A 21,952-nucleotide genomic window follows, 5' to 3' on the forward strand; every position below is an offset into this window, starting at 1 on the left:
CGCAGCTTATTCATAACACCAACACTTCTGCCCCTTCTATTACTGTACATACCTCTTTTCGTGCTGCCAAACATACCTGTTTTATTACTCTCCCTAACAATTTCACGTACTGTCCTTGTCAGCCCTTTTTTTCATTTATCTTTCTGCTCTGTCCCCTAATGTCATGGTCCACTAACCATTAACTGTGCAGGACTTAATCAGTCATTTAGAAAATAAGATAGACACAATTCCTGATTAGATTGCTATTGTGCAGTTATCTTCTTTAATTAATCACTTGCCAACCAGTCGCCGTAGTTTTACGGTGGCAGGTCGGCTCTATTACGTGAAACGGTGTACCTGTGCATCAGTGTACCTTCATGTAATAGACAGTGTGGGCATGTGTGCGTCGCCAGGAGTGCCCACATGCAGCGATTGACCACATGGGGAGCCACCCACGATCACTCCCCATGGAGACAAAACTGCGTAAATAAGGCAGACCGCCATTCTGTCACAGATGAACACAGGGATCCTGTGTTCCTACTATTTAGGGACACAGGTCTCTGTGTTCATCCATTGAGTACATCCCCCACACAGTTAGAAAAAACTCTCCCTAGGAGCACACTTAACCCTTTGATCGCCCCTGGTGTTAGCCCCTTCCCTGCCAGTGTCCTTAGTACAGTAACAGTGCATATTTTTAACATCAATATTTTTAATGTCACAGGTCCCCTCAAAAGTGTCAGTTAGACAGAGCACAGCAAACAAGTATTTGCAGTTGGCAGACAGGCAAAGTGGCCAGTGACAGCCAGGGTTCAGGGCAGGCTGAGTTGTCAGCATATTTGCTATCTGATCTGGGGTCATCAACAAGGGAATTCAAACTAGCAGGCAGGACTGACAAACAGGGAGCTTGGAGCACATGTTGCAAATGCTATCACAAGCATGAAAAGGCAGACAGAAAATGCATCAGTCAAAACTCAGTTTTAAAAACTAAACCTATAGTTCCTCCCCTCATGCCCCCTTCCCAAGCGTGATCCATAGAACAACTACTCCCCCCCCCCATACTAGGGTGGAAGATGTAATTAAAGAAAATAAATCTAATTAGTGTTAAAATCGTGTCACTTTCACCTCCATAACAAAATATGCCCTTTCTTAACCACTTAAGGACCAGACCTACTTCTGACACTAAATCAGTATTTATAAAATAAGTAAAAAAAAAAAATGTAAAAAAAAAATTTGGCCCTTTAAGGCCGTTGGGCAGAAGTGACGTTTGACGTTGCTCCGGTCCTCCAAGAGCATAGAGTCGAGTGGGGGCCATCTTGTCCTCACTTAACTTCCTGACCAGAAACACAGGGGATTGGATCGTTTTCCCCGCTACTGATGGCTCCAGTAAACAGGGAAGATGTGCGGGAAGTGGCAGGAGGGGGATGTGCCCCTCTCTCCCCACCCATAAAAGTGATGACGTTGAAAATCCACCGCTGGGACGGCCTGCCATGTAAAAGCTGTTAAAGTGGAGCGCCTGCCATGTAAGAAAATACCAGGGTAATGGCAGCTATCTGCTGCCATAACCCCGGTATTTAATTTCAAAGTAGCGACATAAATACATGGTGGGTGGTCCACGACCACACCACCAAACTACTATTCCATCCTCTTGTTATCTATCAAATGGACTACTGAAGATCCCTGCCTACCTCTAAACAGGCTATTCCCCTTTCAGTCTATCATAAATGCTGCTGCCACACTTATCCACCTTGTCAACCACCCAGGGTCTGCCCCCCCCACCACCCCATGCCAATTCCTCCGCAATAATTCTAAATACTAACAACTTACAAAGACATTCACGACTCAATTGTCAACTATGCTCCTCTCAAGCCCTTCTGCTTTTTAGCTTCCTTGTCACCTCCTCCAATACTTGTGTTTAGGTCTTCTTCAAAATATGTCCCATCTTCTGGAACTTGCAACCTCAACCTGTATGGTTATATCTTACTGTCTGCTTTTTGGTGATCCCCAAAATATTGTCTCTTTAGTAAAACTCCAGCAACTGAAACTTTCTCAAACAACTCATTTACATACAGTTACAACTTTTTTAATCACTTATCCTTCCCCTTATATTGCAAATTCTCACAAGTAGGACACCCCTAACCTTTGTCTCGAATTGTATTTTTTTTTTTTTGTAAATACATTTTTATTCAATAAAAACAAGATAACACTACATGAAAGGAGATACACATCATGTACATAGATAAAGTTCCAACTTTTGGTCAATGTAGCATATGTCAAGTACTACCACTTATGCAAGTGCAACCTCAGATTGGTATACAATACACGTAAATGGTACTCTTAATAACCTATAACTGCTATATTAACTAACAGAGCTTGTATCATCTCTCAGAGAAGGGAAACGCTCAGCCACTGCGGACACCCAGACCCTCACCCCAACTGGGTACATACTGTGAGGGAACGGACTCCACCTGGGTAAATCTAGGAGTACAGGTGTCGCCACTACCTGTAGAACTGTCCCTGGTCTGAGCCCTAATAGGAAGATTATGGGGGGGATTAACAAGGTAAGAAAGGAGGGGGGGAGGGCCTTGCCACCTGGCCTCTGGTATTTATATAGAGAGAGAGCATCTTCAAGGTGAGTTAACCATTAGTTCAATATTAAATTGAAGAGGTATTACTACACATTAGAGGACTGGTTTAACCAAATCTGCCAGTGTTTCTGGAAAGAGACCGCTTTCCTGTCCTTGAAAGCAAGAATTTTTTCCAGTCTCAAATTGTATTTTAGCGGTGCTGTCTCCCTTTATTTTATAAATGGATGGGCAAACTGTTGGTGCTATGCAATATAAATCCTGTATAATAATATCAATAATAATAATAATAATATAAATAATAACAACAATAATAAAAATAAATCAAGAACAAAGAGCAATGTGTTAGAGACTGACTTTGTAGTGTTATTTTTTGTTTATTAAATTAACAATTAAACATAAATTCAGCCACTTTAATTAATAAATGTTTAATAATTCATGATCGTTTACAAGAGTTAGAAACAATTTTAATCTCTTTATTATTTAATGAAATGTGGAGGATTACACTATTGTATTCTAGTGCATTAATGACATTTTTTACAAGACCCAGACATATTTAACAATACAAGCAAATATATAGTTTCCAGTAACCCATAGCAATCAGAAATAAGCCTTGTTTATAAGGTATTAAAATAGATATCCTGTTGGTAGGCATATAATCATAAACATTTAATAAATTAGTACATATTTAATTTAGACAAGGAATCTGTACTCAAGAAATTACCCAATCATGTGCAGATAAAAAAATAGGATTTTCCTTTCCATGTGATGGTATAATAAAAGTAAATACCGTATAAAGTGTACTATTAAACAAATCGGTTTCACTCAATGCACCATTTTGTTATGCAAGCTCATTTGAGAGAAAACTAAAATAGGCATTTGGCCTTTTCTTTGATTTAAAATAAATGTGTTTATAATTATCATAAATGCAAATAAAGTCATTTTCTGTAACAGTTAATAACTTTAGTTCATAAGTTCATACCTGGTTGTGTAGCTAAAAACTGTGTTGAAAAAATACACTCTAAGCTTATAAACCTATGAATTTCTTTGAGCCTATCCAGATAATATTAGTTCTTACCAGTGTAGAAGTCCATGAATAAAAGTGAATTAGAAAGAAAGTCTCTTCAGAGATAAAATAATTGTCTTCTGTGGTTTCTGTGTCAGTTACCGTGCTCTGTCTTTTGGTCTTTTTCAAATAAAACGTTAATCACAGTGCATTGTGCTCTTGCAGAATGAGTTATTATACCTCATGGATACCTGAAGGTGAAGGTGCCCCATGTGAATACTTAACTTCCTCCACTGTTAAAAATAGGATGAGCTCTGGGTTTTTCTCTGGGTGAAACACATCTATTTAAACGACAATTAATTTTGCAATTGTCTAGAGATAAACACAAAAAGAAAGTATATATATCTATATTTAGCTAAATTAGATACACAGTTGTAAAAAAGATTAGCTCATTGTTTTCATTGTAGCAAAAGGAACGTTATGCATTTGTCTCTTATATCCAAGTCTTTTCTAGAAACAGCAGTTTCAGAGCTACTCTTTGATTCCAAATATTTTCTTACAATTCCTTATAATAAGACCACAGTGTAATAGTTGCAAGGAGACTGCTATATTCATATCTTCATAAATATACATGGACTTCTTAAAATTCTGCATGCAATCTCAGCTTCTTTTGGCCTTCTCTTTTTCCATTTTTTAATGCATACAAGAAAAAGTATAATGATGTTAGGAATTAAATTCATAATAGTGAATAGTTCTTATATCATGAATATTTATTATTACAGAAAGCAATTTTTTAGTTGTAATCAAGTAATCAAGTACAGTGCATTTTAATCAGTTGCCATTAGAGATAAGAAAATCATTGTGCCTTAATTCACTAATACAAGTCAAGAAGGTATGGGCTGACACCTTACTGTGCTAAAACCATTTAAAAATAAACAGGCAAGCCTGAAATAATTGCTCTTCTATCCTGCAAAAACAAAACATTTAACACATTGTAGTTTTTCAGTCCTTAGATGCGCTAAATGCTCCTTTTTAGGATGACAATGTTTCTGCATCTATGGAGGCTTTGTGTTGTCACTATAGGTCAGGAAAATAAAATACCTCTCATCTTTCCATTACATTGGAGAAATGTTTTGTAGTCCACAAAGATAATTAAGAACAGTGCTAACTAATAGCAATGCAGGACAAAACTATATATACCATATCCGAGCAGACCAGTACATCATTTAAAATATTTTCTTCATTTTATTAAGGTTCACATTAAAATGCAAATTGTTGGAGTCCACTGAGAATTCTATCTCTTGAAAGCCATCAAGTCTTACAAGCTCAGCTTACACCCGAATATTTATGCTTATGCAATATACAGTATATTTTTTCTATTGTCAACACTTGAGTAACATTTCAGTATTACAGACTACAGCAACATATAATAATTGTGAAATAAGCTACAACCTGTGTTTTGTTGACAAGAACATTCTTCAGGATTGTATAGGCAATATATATCTAAAGTAGTATAAAAGTAAAAAAAAATAAAATATCCAGTACATTTCTGTGAAACATTTTCCAATTGTCTGTAATAATAAAAAAAAAAAAAAAAAAGAGCTCCAATCTTGAACTCTAATCTTCTTTGCTATTGCCCTAAGTGGATATTCACTGGGCAAGAAGCATGGGAGAGCAAATAGATATCATAAAGAGGAGTTTACCCACCTAATCTGTACCAATAGATAAATAAAAATCATGGAATATGTTAAATACTATAAATAAGGCTATCCCTTATTTTTTACATTACTAATTACGGGTAGCATTATATATATATATATATATATATATATATATATATATATATATATATATATATATATATATATATATGATTCATGGAATATGTTAGCAGCCAAAAATCTCCCCACTTAGAAAGACTGAACTTCTGACACAAGAAAAATGACACATTTTTAATTGAAAAGGCCCCATTCTGCACCAAATGAGCTTACACTCCAAAGATGAGGACGATGGAAAAGCTTTTTTGATGTATCCTCGCAATATTCTTTCCTCTCTTCTAATTTACAGAGACGACAATCACCTTCGCAGTAATAAAAATTGGACATTGGTAGGAGAGCAAGAAAGAGACACAAATCATTTAATGTAGAAATAAAGCCTACAGAAATACGTCTGCTTAAAGAGGAAGTAAAGTCTGTTTTTTTTTTTTTTTCTTTTTCTTTTACCTGCCAGTAAAGGCAAAATGCATACTAGCACTTTTTGTTACACTTACCTGCAAATGAAGCCCTCATCGTCCCCGCTGGAAGCCGCATCCATCTTTGACCGTTTTCCTTCCGGGCTTGCGGACTCCGACTGTGCTACTGGCCGGAGCCGCATGATGTCACAGCACAGGTATGGGTGGCTGTTCCTTCAGAGCCAATGCACCGAGGACATCATCAGTGCAGTTTATAGTAAATATCTCCTAAATAGTGCAAATTTAGGAGTACCTTTAGGTAAGCCTTATTATTGGCTTCCCATTAGGTACAAACAGTAGAGAAAAGTGTATAACCACTTTAAACTATTGGGTCTCCCCTCCTCATAACTATGCAGCATACCATTTGTAAAAGAGATCAGTGCAAATACAAATATTTTTTTAACATAGAAACATAGAAACATAGAATGTGTCGGCAGATAAGAACCATTTGGCCCATCTAGTCTGCCCAATATTTTTTTTTTCTCTTAAATTAGCTTTGGTCCAGTCATGTGATCTAGAACCTGTGACTTCTTTGTGTCAGTGAGTATCTGCTGCAGGGGATGGGAGGTTGTGCTGACAACAGGGAGGCAATGGAAGCTGACAGGTGATGTCACGGCTCCATGAATTCAGCTCCATAATCAAGAGATCCTTGACTCAGAGGAGCCACAGCTTCTCAATTACATGACTGCACTGAACCTCATTAAAAAAAGGTATTTTCTACAAACAATATGTGGTATGAGTATGAGGGGGAGGCAATATTTTCAAGCAGGTTTATATTAGCCTTAGCTTACACATTAAAGATAATGGGAATAGCACACATTTTGATGATAATATGAGATATCCCACACAGATAGGGAATGTAAATACAGTAAAACCTTGGTTTGAGAGTAACTTGGTTTAAGAGCGCTTTGCAAGACAAGCAAAATTTTCAAATAAATTTCGACTTGATATACAAGCGATGTCTTGATATACAAGTAGCCTCAAGTCACAGCTGGGTATAAAAGAGAAGAGAGGCGCCTCTCTAAATGTAGCAATATGTTTCCATTTAATGAAGGTACAACATTTAGCAACTCACATGGTTGATGATTAAAAGGGGCACATCTAAGGATACGGGCATCAGGGGTAAAGCTGTCCACATAGACCATCCTCCGCACTGTCATCTACGTCATCCTTTCCATGCTGCCCCTCGCTTTCAGATCGCTTTATTGCAGGGTGGTCTTCCCAGTCAGGATTACAGACTAGCAACCGGTGGTGCAGAAGATAGTCTATGTGGACAGCTTTACCCCAGATGCCTACATATTTAGATGTGCCTCTTTTATACATCAACCATGTGAGTTGCTAAATGTTGTACCTTCATTAAATGGAACCATATTGCTACACTTAGAGGCGCCTCTCTTATCTTTGATACTCCGTAGCTCCTGCTGGATTTTGCTTCCAATCCCCTTGTGGAAGCGGCTATTTGTGGATGGACATTTTATGGTTATATAACCTATCGCAATGCTATAATCTTTTTATATGGACTATAAACTGAAGGACTTATGAATAAATGGTTGTGGAACGAATCATCTGAGTTTCCATTATTTCATATGGGGAAACTTGCTTTGATATAAGAGTGCTTTGGATTACAAGCATGCTTCCGGAACGAATTATGCTCGCAATCCAAGGTTTTACTGTACATTCAACTCTTCATACTATCACTCACACCAGTAGAACAAAACATGGGTAAAGAAAAGCGGAGATACATTAAATGGTACTCACAAGGGATTTTGAATACTTGGGACCCTGTGATCATTTTACAAGCAGAATGGTCACAGTAAATGGGGGCTATTCCCAAACACTCAGGTTATTTTTTGAGGACATAAAGGTAGGGAACCTTTCACAGTCAGTATGACAAAAGACAAACTAAATATCATAAGTTTATTATCCAATGTTCTTTGAGTTGGGTTTGAGTTTCTGCCCGTAATAGAACATTGAAGAGTTTGAATCAAGGATCTAAACTTGTTTGCCAGAAATTATACCTGGGAATTTGAGCTTTAAATGGAGTCAATATACCAAGCTCTAAAAAAAATTGGTAGAACTCCTAGAAGAATTTGATAGTGATTTTAGTAAAGGTGAGCAAGATCAACTGAACACCAAGATGAGGAATTATTATTTACAGATTTCTTTTTTTTTTTTTTATTATTATTTACAGATTTCAGACGTTTTTCGCCTTCCTTTGGATCAACTGTGGGTATAGGATTGTGTTTATGGGAATATATGGGTGTGTTTTATTTTTATTTTTTTTTATTGGTTGAACTAGATGGACTTGAGTCTTTTTTCAACCTGCATATGTGCAACACGTGACTAAGGAGATTGAATGATTCTCAAGAAAGATCATGAAAAAGACAAAGGATCAAGTTAAGACTTTGTTTAATTTAAAAAAGAAAACTGCCAGTACTATTAAACCTTCTGCTACTGATGGAAATATAACATTGGTAGACAACAAACAATGAGGAATATGTATCTAGACATTTTAGATAATCAGCTTGTACAAAAAAAAAAAAAAATCTTCCCAATGCTGCACAGAGCTTTAACTAGGAATATTATAAAATTATTGGCATTTATGAGTAATGTAGTCAATAAACAAACACACACATGTGAATTTCTGAATGTGGATCATCTGCAATTTCCCTGCATGCACTTAAGACCACATGTGACTGGGCTTTCCTCTTACACAAAAGATATTATTCACCTTTAACAAATCATTGAAGGCATACATGTTTTGCATATGCTTGGTTAGTGGGGAGCCCTATACAGCAGCATTCCTGGGTCCAAAGGCTTTCTCAAGCCAGAGAAGCTGTGAGCAATGGAAATACAGTGAGTTTTTTTTTTTTTGAAGATGAGGATTTATTTTGATACACACTGTTTTCACCTTTTGGGGCTCCCACTACCTTCAGGTCTAGGATATAGTGTTTAGACATTCTGGGTGGGTCCCTTTCTACACCAATTTGTACCTAGTGGGGTGGAATAATCAAACCTTCAGTGAGGACGCCATGCCTATGTACTGTACATGTTCCATGTGCTATCATGACACAAGTACACAGACAATGTGTTCCTTGTTTGGGATGGCACTCGCAACATACTGGAAATATAGTTCCTATCTTTCCCTAATACTAAATGATTTCAATATGAAATTCACGCTGACATCTGACAGGGGCTGAACTTCCTTCTTGGAAATTATAATCTATAAGGAGGAGGATGGCCCCCTTGGAAGTACAATGTGATGTAAAACTACAATGAACAACATTATACACCATGCAGGTGGTGCATACCCTTCGCTGCTAGTTATCGGTGTACAGTACAGTAAATATTTGTGTCTAAGGAGCAACTATTCCAATGAAATACATTTTTATATAGAATTGAACCTGTTGAGAGAAATATTCATAGATGAAGTCACAAGACTAAAAAAGTCCACAATAGGGCCCCATTTAAAAGCTTGGGATTCTTTCCTATTTGGCAGTAATATGACAACTAAAATGAACACATTTAAACTAATCACATGCTACACTCATCAACATCAACTATTCCAGAAAATTCTATGGAGATATTAATGTTAAAGACAAAGCAAAGATTGTGAATAGGTGCCACCATTCAGAAAAAAGGGTATACTAGTAAAAAGCCATTGCATAGAGACTCATATTGACCTATGCACTAGGGTAGGCACTTTCAATTGTGGTGCATGTAATTATCATTAATATATTGTCTGAAACAATATTTAGACTGTAGAACAGTGGGTGGTCTACCTGTAATCCTGCAAGTGCAGGTCATTTGTTTAGTAAGACAAAACATCAATTTTAGAAAGAATATATGGTTACATTTATTTAGTCAATAGTGGCAACTTGACCTCCCCAACTGGCAGGCATATGGCACTAAATGACTACTACTTTCCATCCTATTCATCATTTATAACATTAGATTGTATCCATCCTGTGATGGTTTTGACAAGTGAATATTACAATGTGAAATTTGGAGGAGTTTTGAATTGTGCACCACTACTTCACCTGGTTTATTGAACCTGTCAGGTTTAGGCTATTTCTGTAAGACTAAATGGGCACAGCGCGCTGTAATTTTCTGCTGTTGTTGCAATTGCTCAGAAATATTGTGAACCTTGTGATTTATATAGTAAATACTAGGTTATGCTTATCAAAACATTTATGCTATCATTATATAACTGGATCTCATTGATATTACTGGTTAACTCCATGCTGTTGTGTTTTCCGTAACCGAGGGGTGTTTCCTCTGAACTGGATGGAGCTAGACAGGCATTCACTAACCTAATGCTTATACTAAGCTGAAACTAAATACCAAAAAAATCCTTTGTGTCTGGGTTGACCCTGTCTAACACTCCTTCTGCTCCCATCTGCCTTCTGTAATGGAAGTTATATTTAGAGATTTATTATATCTCAGATATGGTTTGGGTTAATGAGAGTTCTTTGACCATGAGTGAAAGCAACACAACAACAGAAATTTATTGGTAAATAGCAAGGAGGCCTAAACTAATACACAGTAATCTATCTATAGTACAGAAAAGGGAAAATAATCTAACAATAATACAGAAAAGGGAAAATAATCATAAGTTAAATGAATGAATACAGAGTATAATATTCAAAACATCACGATACAAACAGAAAGACAGACAACACATAGGACAAGCATTTAGTTATAAGAGCAAGAGGTATATTCCATAGTTACCATGCCCACAAGAACTCCCCTGTACTCTGGTGTTTCAGAGCGTTCTCTCTTCCAACACTTTAACTAGTATAAACCTAACTCCCATAGACTTGCCCAGCGCCATACTGATTGATGGAGCTATCTTACCCCTCTCCTCCCTCTGGGTGTATCTCATCCAGGAGTAGACAAATTTCCCATCCCCTATCTTTACTATAACCCAGCCCCTCAATGGCACCTCTTCGCTGGGGGGGGGGGGGGGATTAATTATGCTAGGTTCTCTCATGAGCAAATTGTCCATTCCTTCATTGCATACCTAAAGAGAGCGTCTTTGAAGTGGGGGCCGAGATAACGAAGCTAGTGAAATGGCCTGGTCTAGATTATTACCTCGGCCCCATATTTCTTGTATACGAAAAGGAACTTAATTAAGGTGTTGTCCTTTCTTGCATACAAGTTTACGATGAGTAAATACCAGAACATCTTTTTAGGGACACACACGCTTAGCCCAACCTAACATTCTTGCACTTCAAAAAGTAATTGATGAATCAAATTATTATCCTAAAACCTGCAAACTGTGTTCACACAAATGGGTACCTTTAACATATCAAACTATTAGTAAAAACCAAAACCCAATATCTTATATATATATATATATATATATATATATATATATATATATATAGATATATATATATATATATGTATATATATAGATATATATATCTATATATATATATATATATATATATATATATACACACACGCATACATCTATTTACAGTTGTTGATGGAGATTACACATAAACTCCTCATAAGGTAATAATACTATCCACCCATGCTCAGGTCAGTGTAGTCAAATAAAAAAAAAAAAAACAAGTAAATAGTGATACAAAAATAAAATTAACAAATAGCTATTAGCCTCACTAAATGTTGAAACACAAAAAACATTCACTGTAGTATGAAAGGAAAAACAAGCTCGAACTTGTGTAAAAAATACTCATTAAAGTGTCTATAAATCTTCAACACAATTCTAAGTAACAAACATGTATTGATATAATGTAAATATTAGCTCATTTTGTGTAAAATAAATTATACAATCTTTAATAACTGTGCAAAATGAATGTGCTCCCATAATAAAGTGCAGGTAATATAGTCTGTAGTATAAATGCTCTTCAATTGTGTCATATAGTTGCTCCAAAACTATAAACAAATTGCTCACAGCGCCCAGTGTCCAGTGTCAAACTTACCAGAAAACACCACCCATTGAAGGTCTACATGTGCTTGTGTTTTGGTGACACACTCCAGTAAGATGAACCTCCACTTAGCTCCTCGAATGCCTCTATCTCTTCTTCCTTATATCTCACTTGGAAATATAGAAACAACAAAAGGGGTCACATAATGTTAAATCATTTAAAAATGATTTTATATAAAACTAAAATAAATGCACTCACTTATAAAAGTGCCTCATACATCAGGCACACATCCACAAACAGCATGTCAATGTCAGGGAAGCCACCGTTCCTTTCAGATCTCACTGGGAGCCAGCTTGCTTTCCACCACTCAGAACCAGCAAATTGGAAGCAGCGTCACTGTACACTGTTACGCCCCTACGTGCTTTGTCCAATGCCAGACACCCTCAGGTGGCTCAACTGTACAGATGAGTTGAACTACCTTTATCCAATGGTATTAACCCTTTTTTGTCTCACATCCAAATCACGATTAAGGCACCATTCGCTATACAATATACTTCATCATTGGGCAAGCATCAACATCATGATTTTTGAAAGAACATAAGAAATGTACTAACATTTGTTATTAAAACATGTAAACACAATCTTAAAAGAGGGAATACATGGGTGCGCATGCGCGGGGGCTCTGAGATGGCGGCTTAGTCCCGGAGCTCTGCGCCTCTCCAGACAGCATAAGGCCCCTGCTCCGGTGTTTACAGCTATTTCGCCCCACTACTTGCATCAACGACACAGCACCGTTGGTGATCCAGCCCTGCATGTCAGCGGGCCCCCGCAGGGAGGTCTCCCGCCGGCTTCGGTTTCTGTCCCCACAGCGGGACCCGGCCAAGATGGCGACCGCCCCCTCTCTCTCCTCAGGCACACAAGGAGACCAGGAGGTAGGGGAAACAGCAGCTGCACTGTTTGCTATCCAACCGGCCACTCCAGAGCCCTGGCCTTCCCCAGCAACCCCCACTTGTAATCCACAAGCTCAGTTCACCTCACCTGCTTCCACTGCATCCCTGCTAAGCAGAGCCATGGAGCAGTCCCCTGGGCTGCCTGACATGCCATCACCTGAGGCCCTGGCTCTGTAGCATCAACTAGGCCTGCAATCTCAGAGCAACTTCCCTGACATTTCCCTGCTCATGATGAATAGGTTTTCTGAGATGCTGGCTACTGGATTGGCTCATACTGCCTCACAGATCACAGGTTCTATCAAAGCTGATCTGCAAAATTTAGGCACCAGGATTGAGGCCATAGAGAATACTGTTGACCATACTGTGACGAGAACCAATCAAAATACCGCTTGTATTAAGACTCTTCAGGAACAATAGGACACTGCATTATCCAAATTGGATGATTTGGAGAACAGGAGTCGCCGTCTAAATGACAGAATTAGTGGGATCCCTGAGTCTATCAAAGATATTCCCAATACTGTTAAAACATTTATTAAGAACATTCTCCCAGATATTCCGGACCACCGCCTGGAGCTCGATAGAGCACACAGAGCACTTCAATTGCCCCGTAAGGAAGGCCTTCCCAGAGATGTAATTGTTAAAACCCACTACTATGGGGTTAAAGAGCAGCTCATGAGGAAGAGCAGGGACAAGGAAGACCACTCCATCCAAGGTCACAAAATTTAACTTTTTGCAGACCTGTCTCCTATGACCATTCAGCGTTGCAGAGCCCTGAAACCACTGTTGTCAATTCTCTCCGCTAAATCCTTGAAATATTGGTGGTCCTTTCCCTTCAGACTGAACTTTCTCTTCCAGAACAAAACCCATGGCTTTTCATCCCTTCAAGATGGTGAACTCCTTCTTCTTCAATTAGGACTCATTTCCAGAGATCCTTTCCCCTCCTCCTCTAACCCGAGATGGGAATCCTCCAAGCGACCTCCGCCGATCAGCCCATTATCGTCAGTCTGGAACAAGCAACAACATAAACGCCACCGGTATGTCAAGCCTCCTTGATGTTCCTGATCAATCAAGAATGTCATTCCAACCATCCTTAGTGGATTCATCACTCTCATCTGGAATTTTTTTCCACTTCCCTTTTGCTGTTTTTTCCGCTGGACATTATCTGTCTGAAACTTTGTTTTGCATCTGGTTTACCTTTTTGATTTACCATACTGTTTGGGGCACCGGTTCCTGTTGTTTTTTTATTTTTTTTTCTATTGACTGGTCCCAAGTTTTTGTGCTGAGATCACATATTTTATCTTCATATTGCCCTCTGATGTAATGCAGTAGCAGAAGCCTCCCCCTCCCCCTTCCCATTTCCCTTCCCCTTTCCTCCTCCCTCCCCTTTGCCCTCCTCATACACGTTTACTTGCCTTATATCAGGGCGACAATGATATTTGTTTTTCCTTTTTGTCCAGGTCAGGGCCCCATGCCCGGAGAGCTTTTAGTGCGCACATTCCAGTAGGTGCTTGGAAAATCTTTCTTTTCCTGGTTCCTGCAGGACTGCACCCTATCTAGTATAGGGTGCCAATACGATATTGGTTGGGGGGCATGGGACTTATCCCCTGCCTCCCTAACACCATGCTTGGCTCTGTCCTTGCATGTTTTTTGCGGCCTTTTTATCTAGGGTGCTCCCTCTTCTCTCCACCCATTTTGAGGGTAGAAACATCCTGGGAGGTGACTCAAATTTAGCTTTTGACCACGCTCTAGATAAATCCAGGAAGGGACCTCCACGGTTGCGCAGACCCCCTAAACAAAGCCTTCGAGTAGCTAAGCTTCTCCATTCCTTGAGTTTAGTTGACATTTGGCGAGAACTCAACCCCTCTGCCCGGGATTACACCCACTTTCCAGCTCCTCACAACACACTAGCCAGAATCGATCATATTTTTGTCCCTACCATGAACATCCCCTTGGCACTAAAATCAGTAAGACATACCCTGGTCCGACCATTCTTTAGTGTTTCTTAAACTCAAGAGCACTCCCTTGCGTACAGGCCCGTCACCATGGCGTCTGAACGAATCTCTTCTGAACGAACCGGTATGGAAATCCACTATAGAAAAACTGATTCAAGATTATTTCGCCCTTAACGACTCCAAAGACATAACTCCCTCCTCCCCCTGGGGGGCCCACAAAGTGGTCATCAGGGGCCATATCATTCAATTGGGGGCTAAACTTAAGCGCGAAAGACAGTTTGAAAATAATAAGCTGGGACGGGAATACAAGAGACTGAGTAGGGAGTATAAACGTGACCCGACCTCGGCTTCTCTGGGAAAACTCGATGCGGTTAAGCTTTCCCTTAATTTGGCTCTAACCACCAACGCAGCTAAGAGTTTAAAGTGGCAAAATGCGCACCTGCTGGCTATGCATTAAAAAAAAAATTGGACCTAGGCTTGCTTCTAAATTGACACTGAAATACGGGATTGTTTCTATGCCCAAAATTAAGGCTCGGTCCGGGGAACTCACGAGGAATCCTTCATCAATTATGGCTACCTTCCAATACTTTTATTCTACCCTTTATGGTGACCCTAAGCCTTCCCAGGAACACGATATTGAGTCCTTTCTGGAACGGGTCCCCCCTCCCACAACTTAGCAGAAAATTGCGTTCCCTACAAGAAGAGCCCTTTTCTGAGCAGAAAATCTTAGTTGCCATTAAAGCTCTACGCATCAATTCTGCCCCGGGCCCCGACGGCTTCTCCAACCTATATTATAAGTCTTATGCTGACACGCTCACCCCTTATCTGGCCAGATTCTATAACTCCCTTAGAGACACAGAACCCCTGGACTGCTCCATGAACGCGCCATTTATATCGGTCATCCCGAAACCGGGTGAGGACCATTCAGACGTTAGACTTTACAGGTCCATTTCCCTTATTAATAATAATCTCAATCTCCTAACAAAAATTTTAGCTACTCGCCTCTCCAGCTTCATTCATTCTTATATTCACAAGGACCAGGTAGGCTTCATCCAAGGCCGACAAGGCACCGATCAAATTAGAAGAGTGATCGACGTGGCTACTCTTCTACGTTCGGGCTGGGATGGAGCCCCTCCCCAAGAGGGCTTCCTGCTATCCGTAGACCTACACAAGGCCTTTGACTCGCTCTCTTGGCCGTTTCTCTTCTCCACATTGGAGAGATGGGGTTTTGGCCCCTCCTTTTTGGCCATTCTCCGGGCTCTGTACTCTCACCCCTCAGCACAAGTCAGAATGCAAGGTCTTTAGTCTGATTCCTTTACCATTCACAGGGGTACACGGCAGGGGTGCCCCCTTTCACCCCTCATTTTTCCATTGCCTTAGAGTCCCTGGCTATTGTCGTCCTTCACCATCCTAATATACGTGGCATACAATGTGGCGACTGCACTTTATTTGCTGATGACATTATGCTATTTGTCACATCCCCCCTGATCTCGCTCCCTAACATCGTATCACTCCTCAATAGCTTTGGAGCAGTCTTGGGTCTGAGGGTGAATATGAGCAAATCTCTGAATGTCAACCTTCCACATTCCTTGGTCTCTCGCTTAAAAGAACATTTCCCTTTTTCCTGGCATTCTGACTCAATACCCTGCTTGGGGGTGCATATCACAGCCTCGATTTCTGACCTGCATTCAGCCAACTATCCACCACTTATTAAAAAACTGAAAAAGGACTTAGAGGACTGGTCAAAATATAATATTTCTTGGCTGGGAAGAATCAACGCAGTCAAGATGACCCTACTTCCGCGTCTTTTATATCTTTTTCGCGATCTCCCTATTTTGCTCGTAAAGTCACAAGTAGCATCCTTTCAATCACACATTATCAGATTTATTTGGGGCAGGAAGGGTCATAGGATCAATAAACCCACACTTTTTAGGTCACGTAAACATGGGGGTCTCGGGGTACCGACATTTGGAAGTATTTCTGTTAAATATATTAAAGGAGAAAAACCTGACTGGTATTACATGGAAAGACAGGCTATCCCTCTCCATACTGTGGATTTCTTACTTTGGAGCCCTCCTGCCTCCCACCCCCCAATCCTGGCTCCTACTCTCTCACATTAATTTGCTCTGTGTGACCTTATCCTTAAGTCCAATAAGATCTCCTCCCCCTGGGGTCCTCTTAAACATATTTTTCATAACCCTGACTTCCCTCCTGGAACTAACATCGATGCTTTCAAATGGTGGACGGATAAAGGCCTTTATAGAATTGGACACTTTTTTGATGCAAGGGGTCCTCTCTCCTACTCACATTGTATAATTATTCTTAATATGCCACCTGCGGAGCGATTTTGCTTCTCTCAGATCTCACACACTTTTGCGCACACTTCAGAGGGGGTCTTTGGGCCCCCTCACAGTAACCCCCTACGAGCAATGGTGCTCCAGAATTCAAGATATCAAGGGAGGGATTTCCCTCATTTATCCCTCATTACTTGCTGCTGAGGATAAAACCTCTTACATGCTGAAATGGGAACAGGACCTGACTGCAGACTGGGACCTTGATGTTTGGCATTCCTGTGCCGCAAGAGCCTTTCGTGGGATCCACAATGTGGGCCTCAGGGAGGCCAATGTTAAAATTTTGATGCGATGGTACATAGTACCCTCTCGCTTGGTGACAATTTTCCCTAACTCTTCCCCGGTCTGCTTCAGGGACTGCGACCTTCTGGGTAGCCACTTACATGTTTTTTGAGAATGCCCAAAAATCAGTTATTTTTGGAACCGGATGTTCCGTACAATATGACGCGTTATGGGGGTAGCGCTTGAACAATCACCTCTATATGCCCTTCTTGGTCATTGTCCCCCCAGGGTCCCCAAGCACACCCAGACTCTAATTTCTTATATATTTCTAGGAGCTAAAATTACAATAGCTAAACATTGGAAACAATCTACGGTCTCCTTCCTGGCTGTGAAACTTAACATTTCATGGATAATGACCCAGGAAAAGATGTACAGTATTTTGAATGATTCTAAGGCAAAATTCAAGTCAATCTGGGAACCCTGGGCGACCTTTGTGATTGTAACACTTTAAGATGGGCTCGGTCTGACGAACCCTTTTTCTTTTTTTTTTTCTCTCAGATTTTTCCCCTTTTCTCCTTTTGGATGCCCATTTATGGGTAAGGTGGGATCGGACCATGGGATCCTTCTCCTCCTCTCCCTCTCTATCCCCGCCCTTCCAGCCCCTCTTTTCCTCCTTCCCCTTCTGCTGTTTCTCCTCTTTTCTAATCTCCTTTTCCTTCCACTTACTCTATCCTGCTCCCCGTTTAAGTCTGTGTACGAGGCATATGTTGTACTTCCCCCCATCATTATTCTGGTAGTTCTTGACTAATACACACCTTTTTTTGTGCCTGACGGGAATTGCCTATCCTTTCTTCAGGTTTTCGGAGACAAAGGCTGTTTTCCTCTATGTTATCATTCCACCGTCTTTAGCCTCTTCTCTCTGGGGCACAGTATGAGCCCATTAGGGGTGCCCCGGTGGGATCGGCTCCCACTCTATCTTGGAATCCAGCCATACTTAGAGTATTTAATTAATTAGCAACTTTTTCAGCACTCGTTGGACTTGTTTTACTGCCAAGACTATCTGCTCATGTACTGTTTTGAACAATAATTCCTATGTAAGCATGTTGTTCATATGCCTTGTTTGTTATTGTTCTTCTGTTCTCTTTTTGAAAAATTTCAATAAAAATTATTGAAAGTAAAAAAAAAAAAGAGGGAATACATTATAGTGCTTATTATATTTGTATACTACAGGGATGGGAATAAACAATAATAAAAATAATTAAAACACACGTTATTTCTATAATTGCAAATTAGATAAAAAGCAGTTCTCAAAATTTTTCTACTTTATCAATTGCATACAAATGGAAACATCTAGGATCTTTATTGTGTACCTATCTAAAATGATTGGATATACTATGCTTTTTAAAACATTTTTTATTATTAATATGTTTATTAATTCTTACTGCTAATTTACAGGTGGTCCTTCCTACATATTGTAATTTGCAGGGACATTCCAGTAAATGATACATAAGTACTGTCAAATATAATACATTTTTTAAACGGATAATTCCTCTGCATACTCTTTGAAGTAAACTCCACTTTTCTTTTTTTATTCAAATATGTTTTACATGCTGCACTTCTCTTGCACATGAAAAAACCTAGAAAGAAAGAAAGAAAGAAATGTAATTGTTTTTATGGGGGGCTCTATAATATTATGAGCCAATTTTCTCTTTAATCATGGGGCTTTACTATGAATACATTTTTGATTTTTGGGGAGTATCTTTTTCATGGTTTAACCTCTCAGTAAAATAGAAGAGAATTTGGAGCTCCCAGTGCGGCCAATTTATTTATGGCCCACTGGGAGGAGCGCACTATTTTTGGTAGGCCTCGGAGAGAGGTCCTGTTTTGGAGGCGCTACATTGATGACGTACTTAGGAAAGTCTACATGCATTTATGCACAATTTGAATACGAATCATTGGGGCATAAAGTGGAATCCTGAATTTAGTAGAGAGAACCGTTTTCTGGATCCTTTGGTATATACGGATGGTGATCGTTTCAGTACAAAACATTATTTAAAAAAATGATCATAATAGGTTTATCCAAATGCATAGTTGCTATCATCCATTGTGGCTGCATACTGTTCCAAAAGGGCAGTTTATTAATGTGCGACAGAACTGCACAGAGCTGGTTGACTTCCATGTGCAAGCTTAGGTCATTAAACAGAGATTTGAAGATAAGGGTTATCCTATTTCATCTTTGGATGACAATATGTGTGAAGTTTCAGCTTTAGATAGGAATGACCTATTGGTCCCTAAGACCAGACATGAGGGTGCTTATGGCTTTGAGTGTGCCTTTTTGACCACTTTTCAGAACAACATTATGTGATAAAACGGAAAATTTATATCAAATACTTACCGTAATTTTCCTTTCCTGATGGACTCCATGGCAGCATACGTATCGGGTTTGGCCCCGCCTCCAAACCTACCCATAGGACCTCACTCCCATAAATCTTTGCTCCTGTTCAGCACACGTGTTCTGTAACTATCCTCCACAGAAATCCGGGAGGGAACTCCTGCTGCCATGGAGTCCATCAGGAAAGGAAAATTACGGTAAGTATTTGATATAAATTTTCCGTTTTCCTGACAGACTCCATGGCAGCATACGTATCGGGAAATAACTCGCCGTACACACAGGGTGGGCAGGTGCTGAACAGAAAAGTTTTAATGCATTTTGTCAAACAGACAGGACTTGCAAACCAAAATTCACAGAAGAAAGAGCCGCTGGCTCAACACAGTAATGGGATAAGAAAGTGTTAATAGAGGACCACGATGCTGCTCTGCAAATGACTTCAGGAGCCACATGTCTGGATACTGCCCAGGAGGTAGAGATGCTCCGCGTCGAATGAGCTGTAACTACTGCTGGAGGGGTCAAGCCCTTAGCCCTATAAGCCCACTGGATGGTCTGGATGATCCAAGAGGAAATGGATCTCGTCGAGGCTCTTGAACCTTTGTTTTTTCCATAAAAGGTAACGAAAAGATGTTCTGATTTTCTGAAAGAGGAAGTGGCATTTAAATATCTCTTAATACACTCTCCAACATCCAGCGGATGAACCGAAGATTCTTCCTCTTCCTGTCTAAAGGTTGGTAATACTGTTTCTATGTTTTCATGGAAAACAGAGGTCCTTTTTGGTCTCGCATCCAGCATGGGGATGAGCACCACTCTGTCAGGAAAAAAGGTTAAGAAAGGCTCTTGTGTCCCAAAGGACCCAATTTCCGACACTCTTTTTGCTGAGGTTATAGCCACCAGAAACACTGTTATCAGTGTAAGCTCTCTTATGGTCAAAGAATCAAACATGTCTTGAATTTGACTCGCCAGGAAATCCAGAACTAGTGGCAGATCCCACTTGGGAAACCTGGGTTTTCTCTGAGGTCTGATTCTCACTGCCCCTTGGAAGAACTGACGAATTAGGGCATGAGTGGCCCAGGAGATCCCTGTAAAAGCAGAAATAGCCGAGACCTGGACTCTGAGCGAACTCACTGATAGAGGCAAATCCAGTCCTGATTGGAGAAAGCTCAATACATCCTGGATCTTAATTGAAGATTGAGGATCAGGCCTTGTATTCAGTTGTGCAGAAAATTTTTCCCAGATTCTCTGATACACCCTGTTCGTTGAGCTTCTTCTAGCACTAAGTAGTGTCGAGATTGCCGTTTCTGGACAGCCTAAAGCCTGTAACCTCCTCCTCTCAACATCCAGACCTTGAGATGTAAACGGTCTGGGCATGGATGGAGTACAGACCCCTGGGACAATAGGTCCGGTCTGAAGGGTAGCGGGATTGGATCTTGGACACTGAGTAGCGTCAGAAGGGGAAACCATGGCCTGTTCGGCCAGAAGGGAATCACCGCCACTACCTCCACTGGCTCCGACCTGAGTCTCCGAAGGAACTGCAACACAATCGGAATTGGTGGGAAGGCGTATGCCCTGTGGAATCTCCACTGATCCGAGAGTGCATCTATCCCTGATGCTTGTGGATCTCTGAATCTTGAGTAGTACTTCGGCAGTTTGTGATTGCAGGGGGAGGCGAAGAGATCTACCTCTGGAGAAAACCCCAATGTTAGGATCCAATCGAACGTTTCCTTGTGAAGGGACCACTCGTTGTTGTCCAGATCCACTCTGGACAAGAAGTCTGCTTTGACATTCTGGACTCCTGGAACATAAACTGCTGAAAGATTCGAGAGATTTTTCTGTGCCCAGGACATAATCGGCTCCACTTCCCTCAATAGGGACCAGCTGCGTGTACCCCCTTGTTTCCTGATGTATGCCACTGCTGAGGTGTTGTCCAGGCGTAGCATGACAGGTTGGTCTTTTGTCAGGTGAGCAAATGCTCGAAGAGCTTGGAACGCTGCTCGGAGTTCTAGTATGTTGGATACTATTCCTCGAGTGGAAAACTCCCACCTGCCCTGTGCCACCTCCGACAGACAGTGGGCACCCCAGCCTATGTTGCTGGCGTCCGAGGTAACCACTACCCACGGAGCTGGTTTCAGAGAGTGGCAGTTCAGCAGGTGGTCTCTGCATAGCCACCAAGGAAGACTCGCTCTCATTGAAGGGGTTAGGAAGATGCGTTGATCCAGATGCCACGTATCCCATTGCTGAAGGAATCCCTTCTGAAAGGGTCTCATCCTCCACAGGGCCCACTTCACCATGGGGACTACTGCGACCATAGTCCCGATCACCTTCAGACATTGACGTGCCTGAAGATGAGAGGATGAGAGGGCAAAGCGAATCCTGTCTCGGAGAGTCCCT

The sequence above is a fragment of the Pelophylax lessonae genome (assembly GCF_965119305.1).
Source record: "Pelophylax lessonae genome assembly, chromosome: 1".
Classification (NCBI taxonomy): Eukaryota; Metazoa; Chordata; class Amphibia; order Anura; family Ranidae; genus Pelophylax; species Pelophylax lessonae.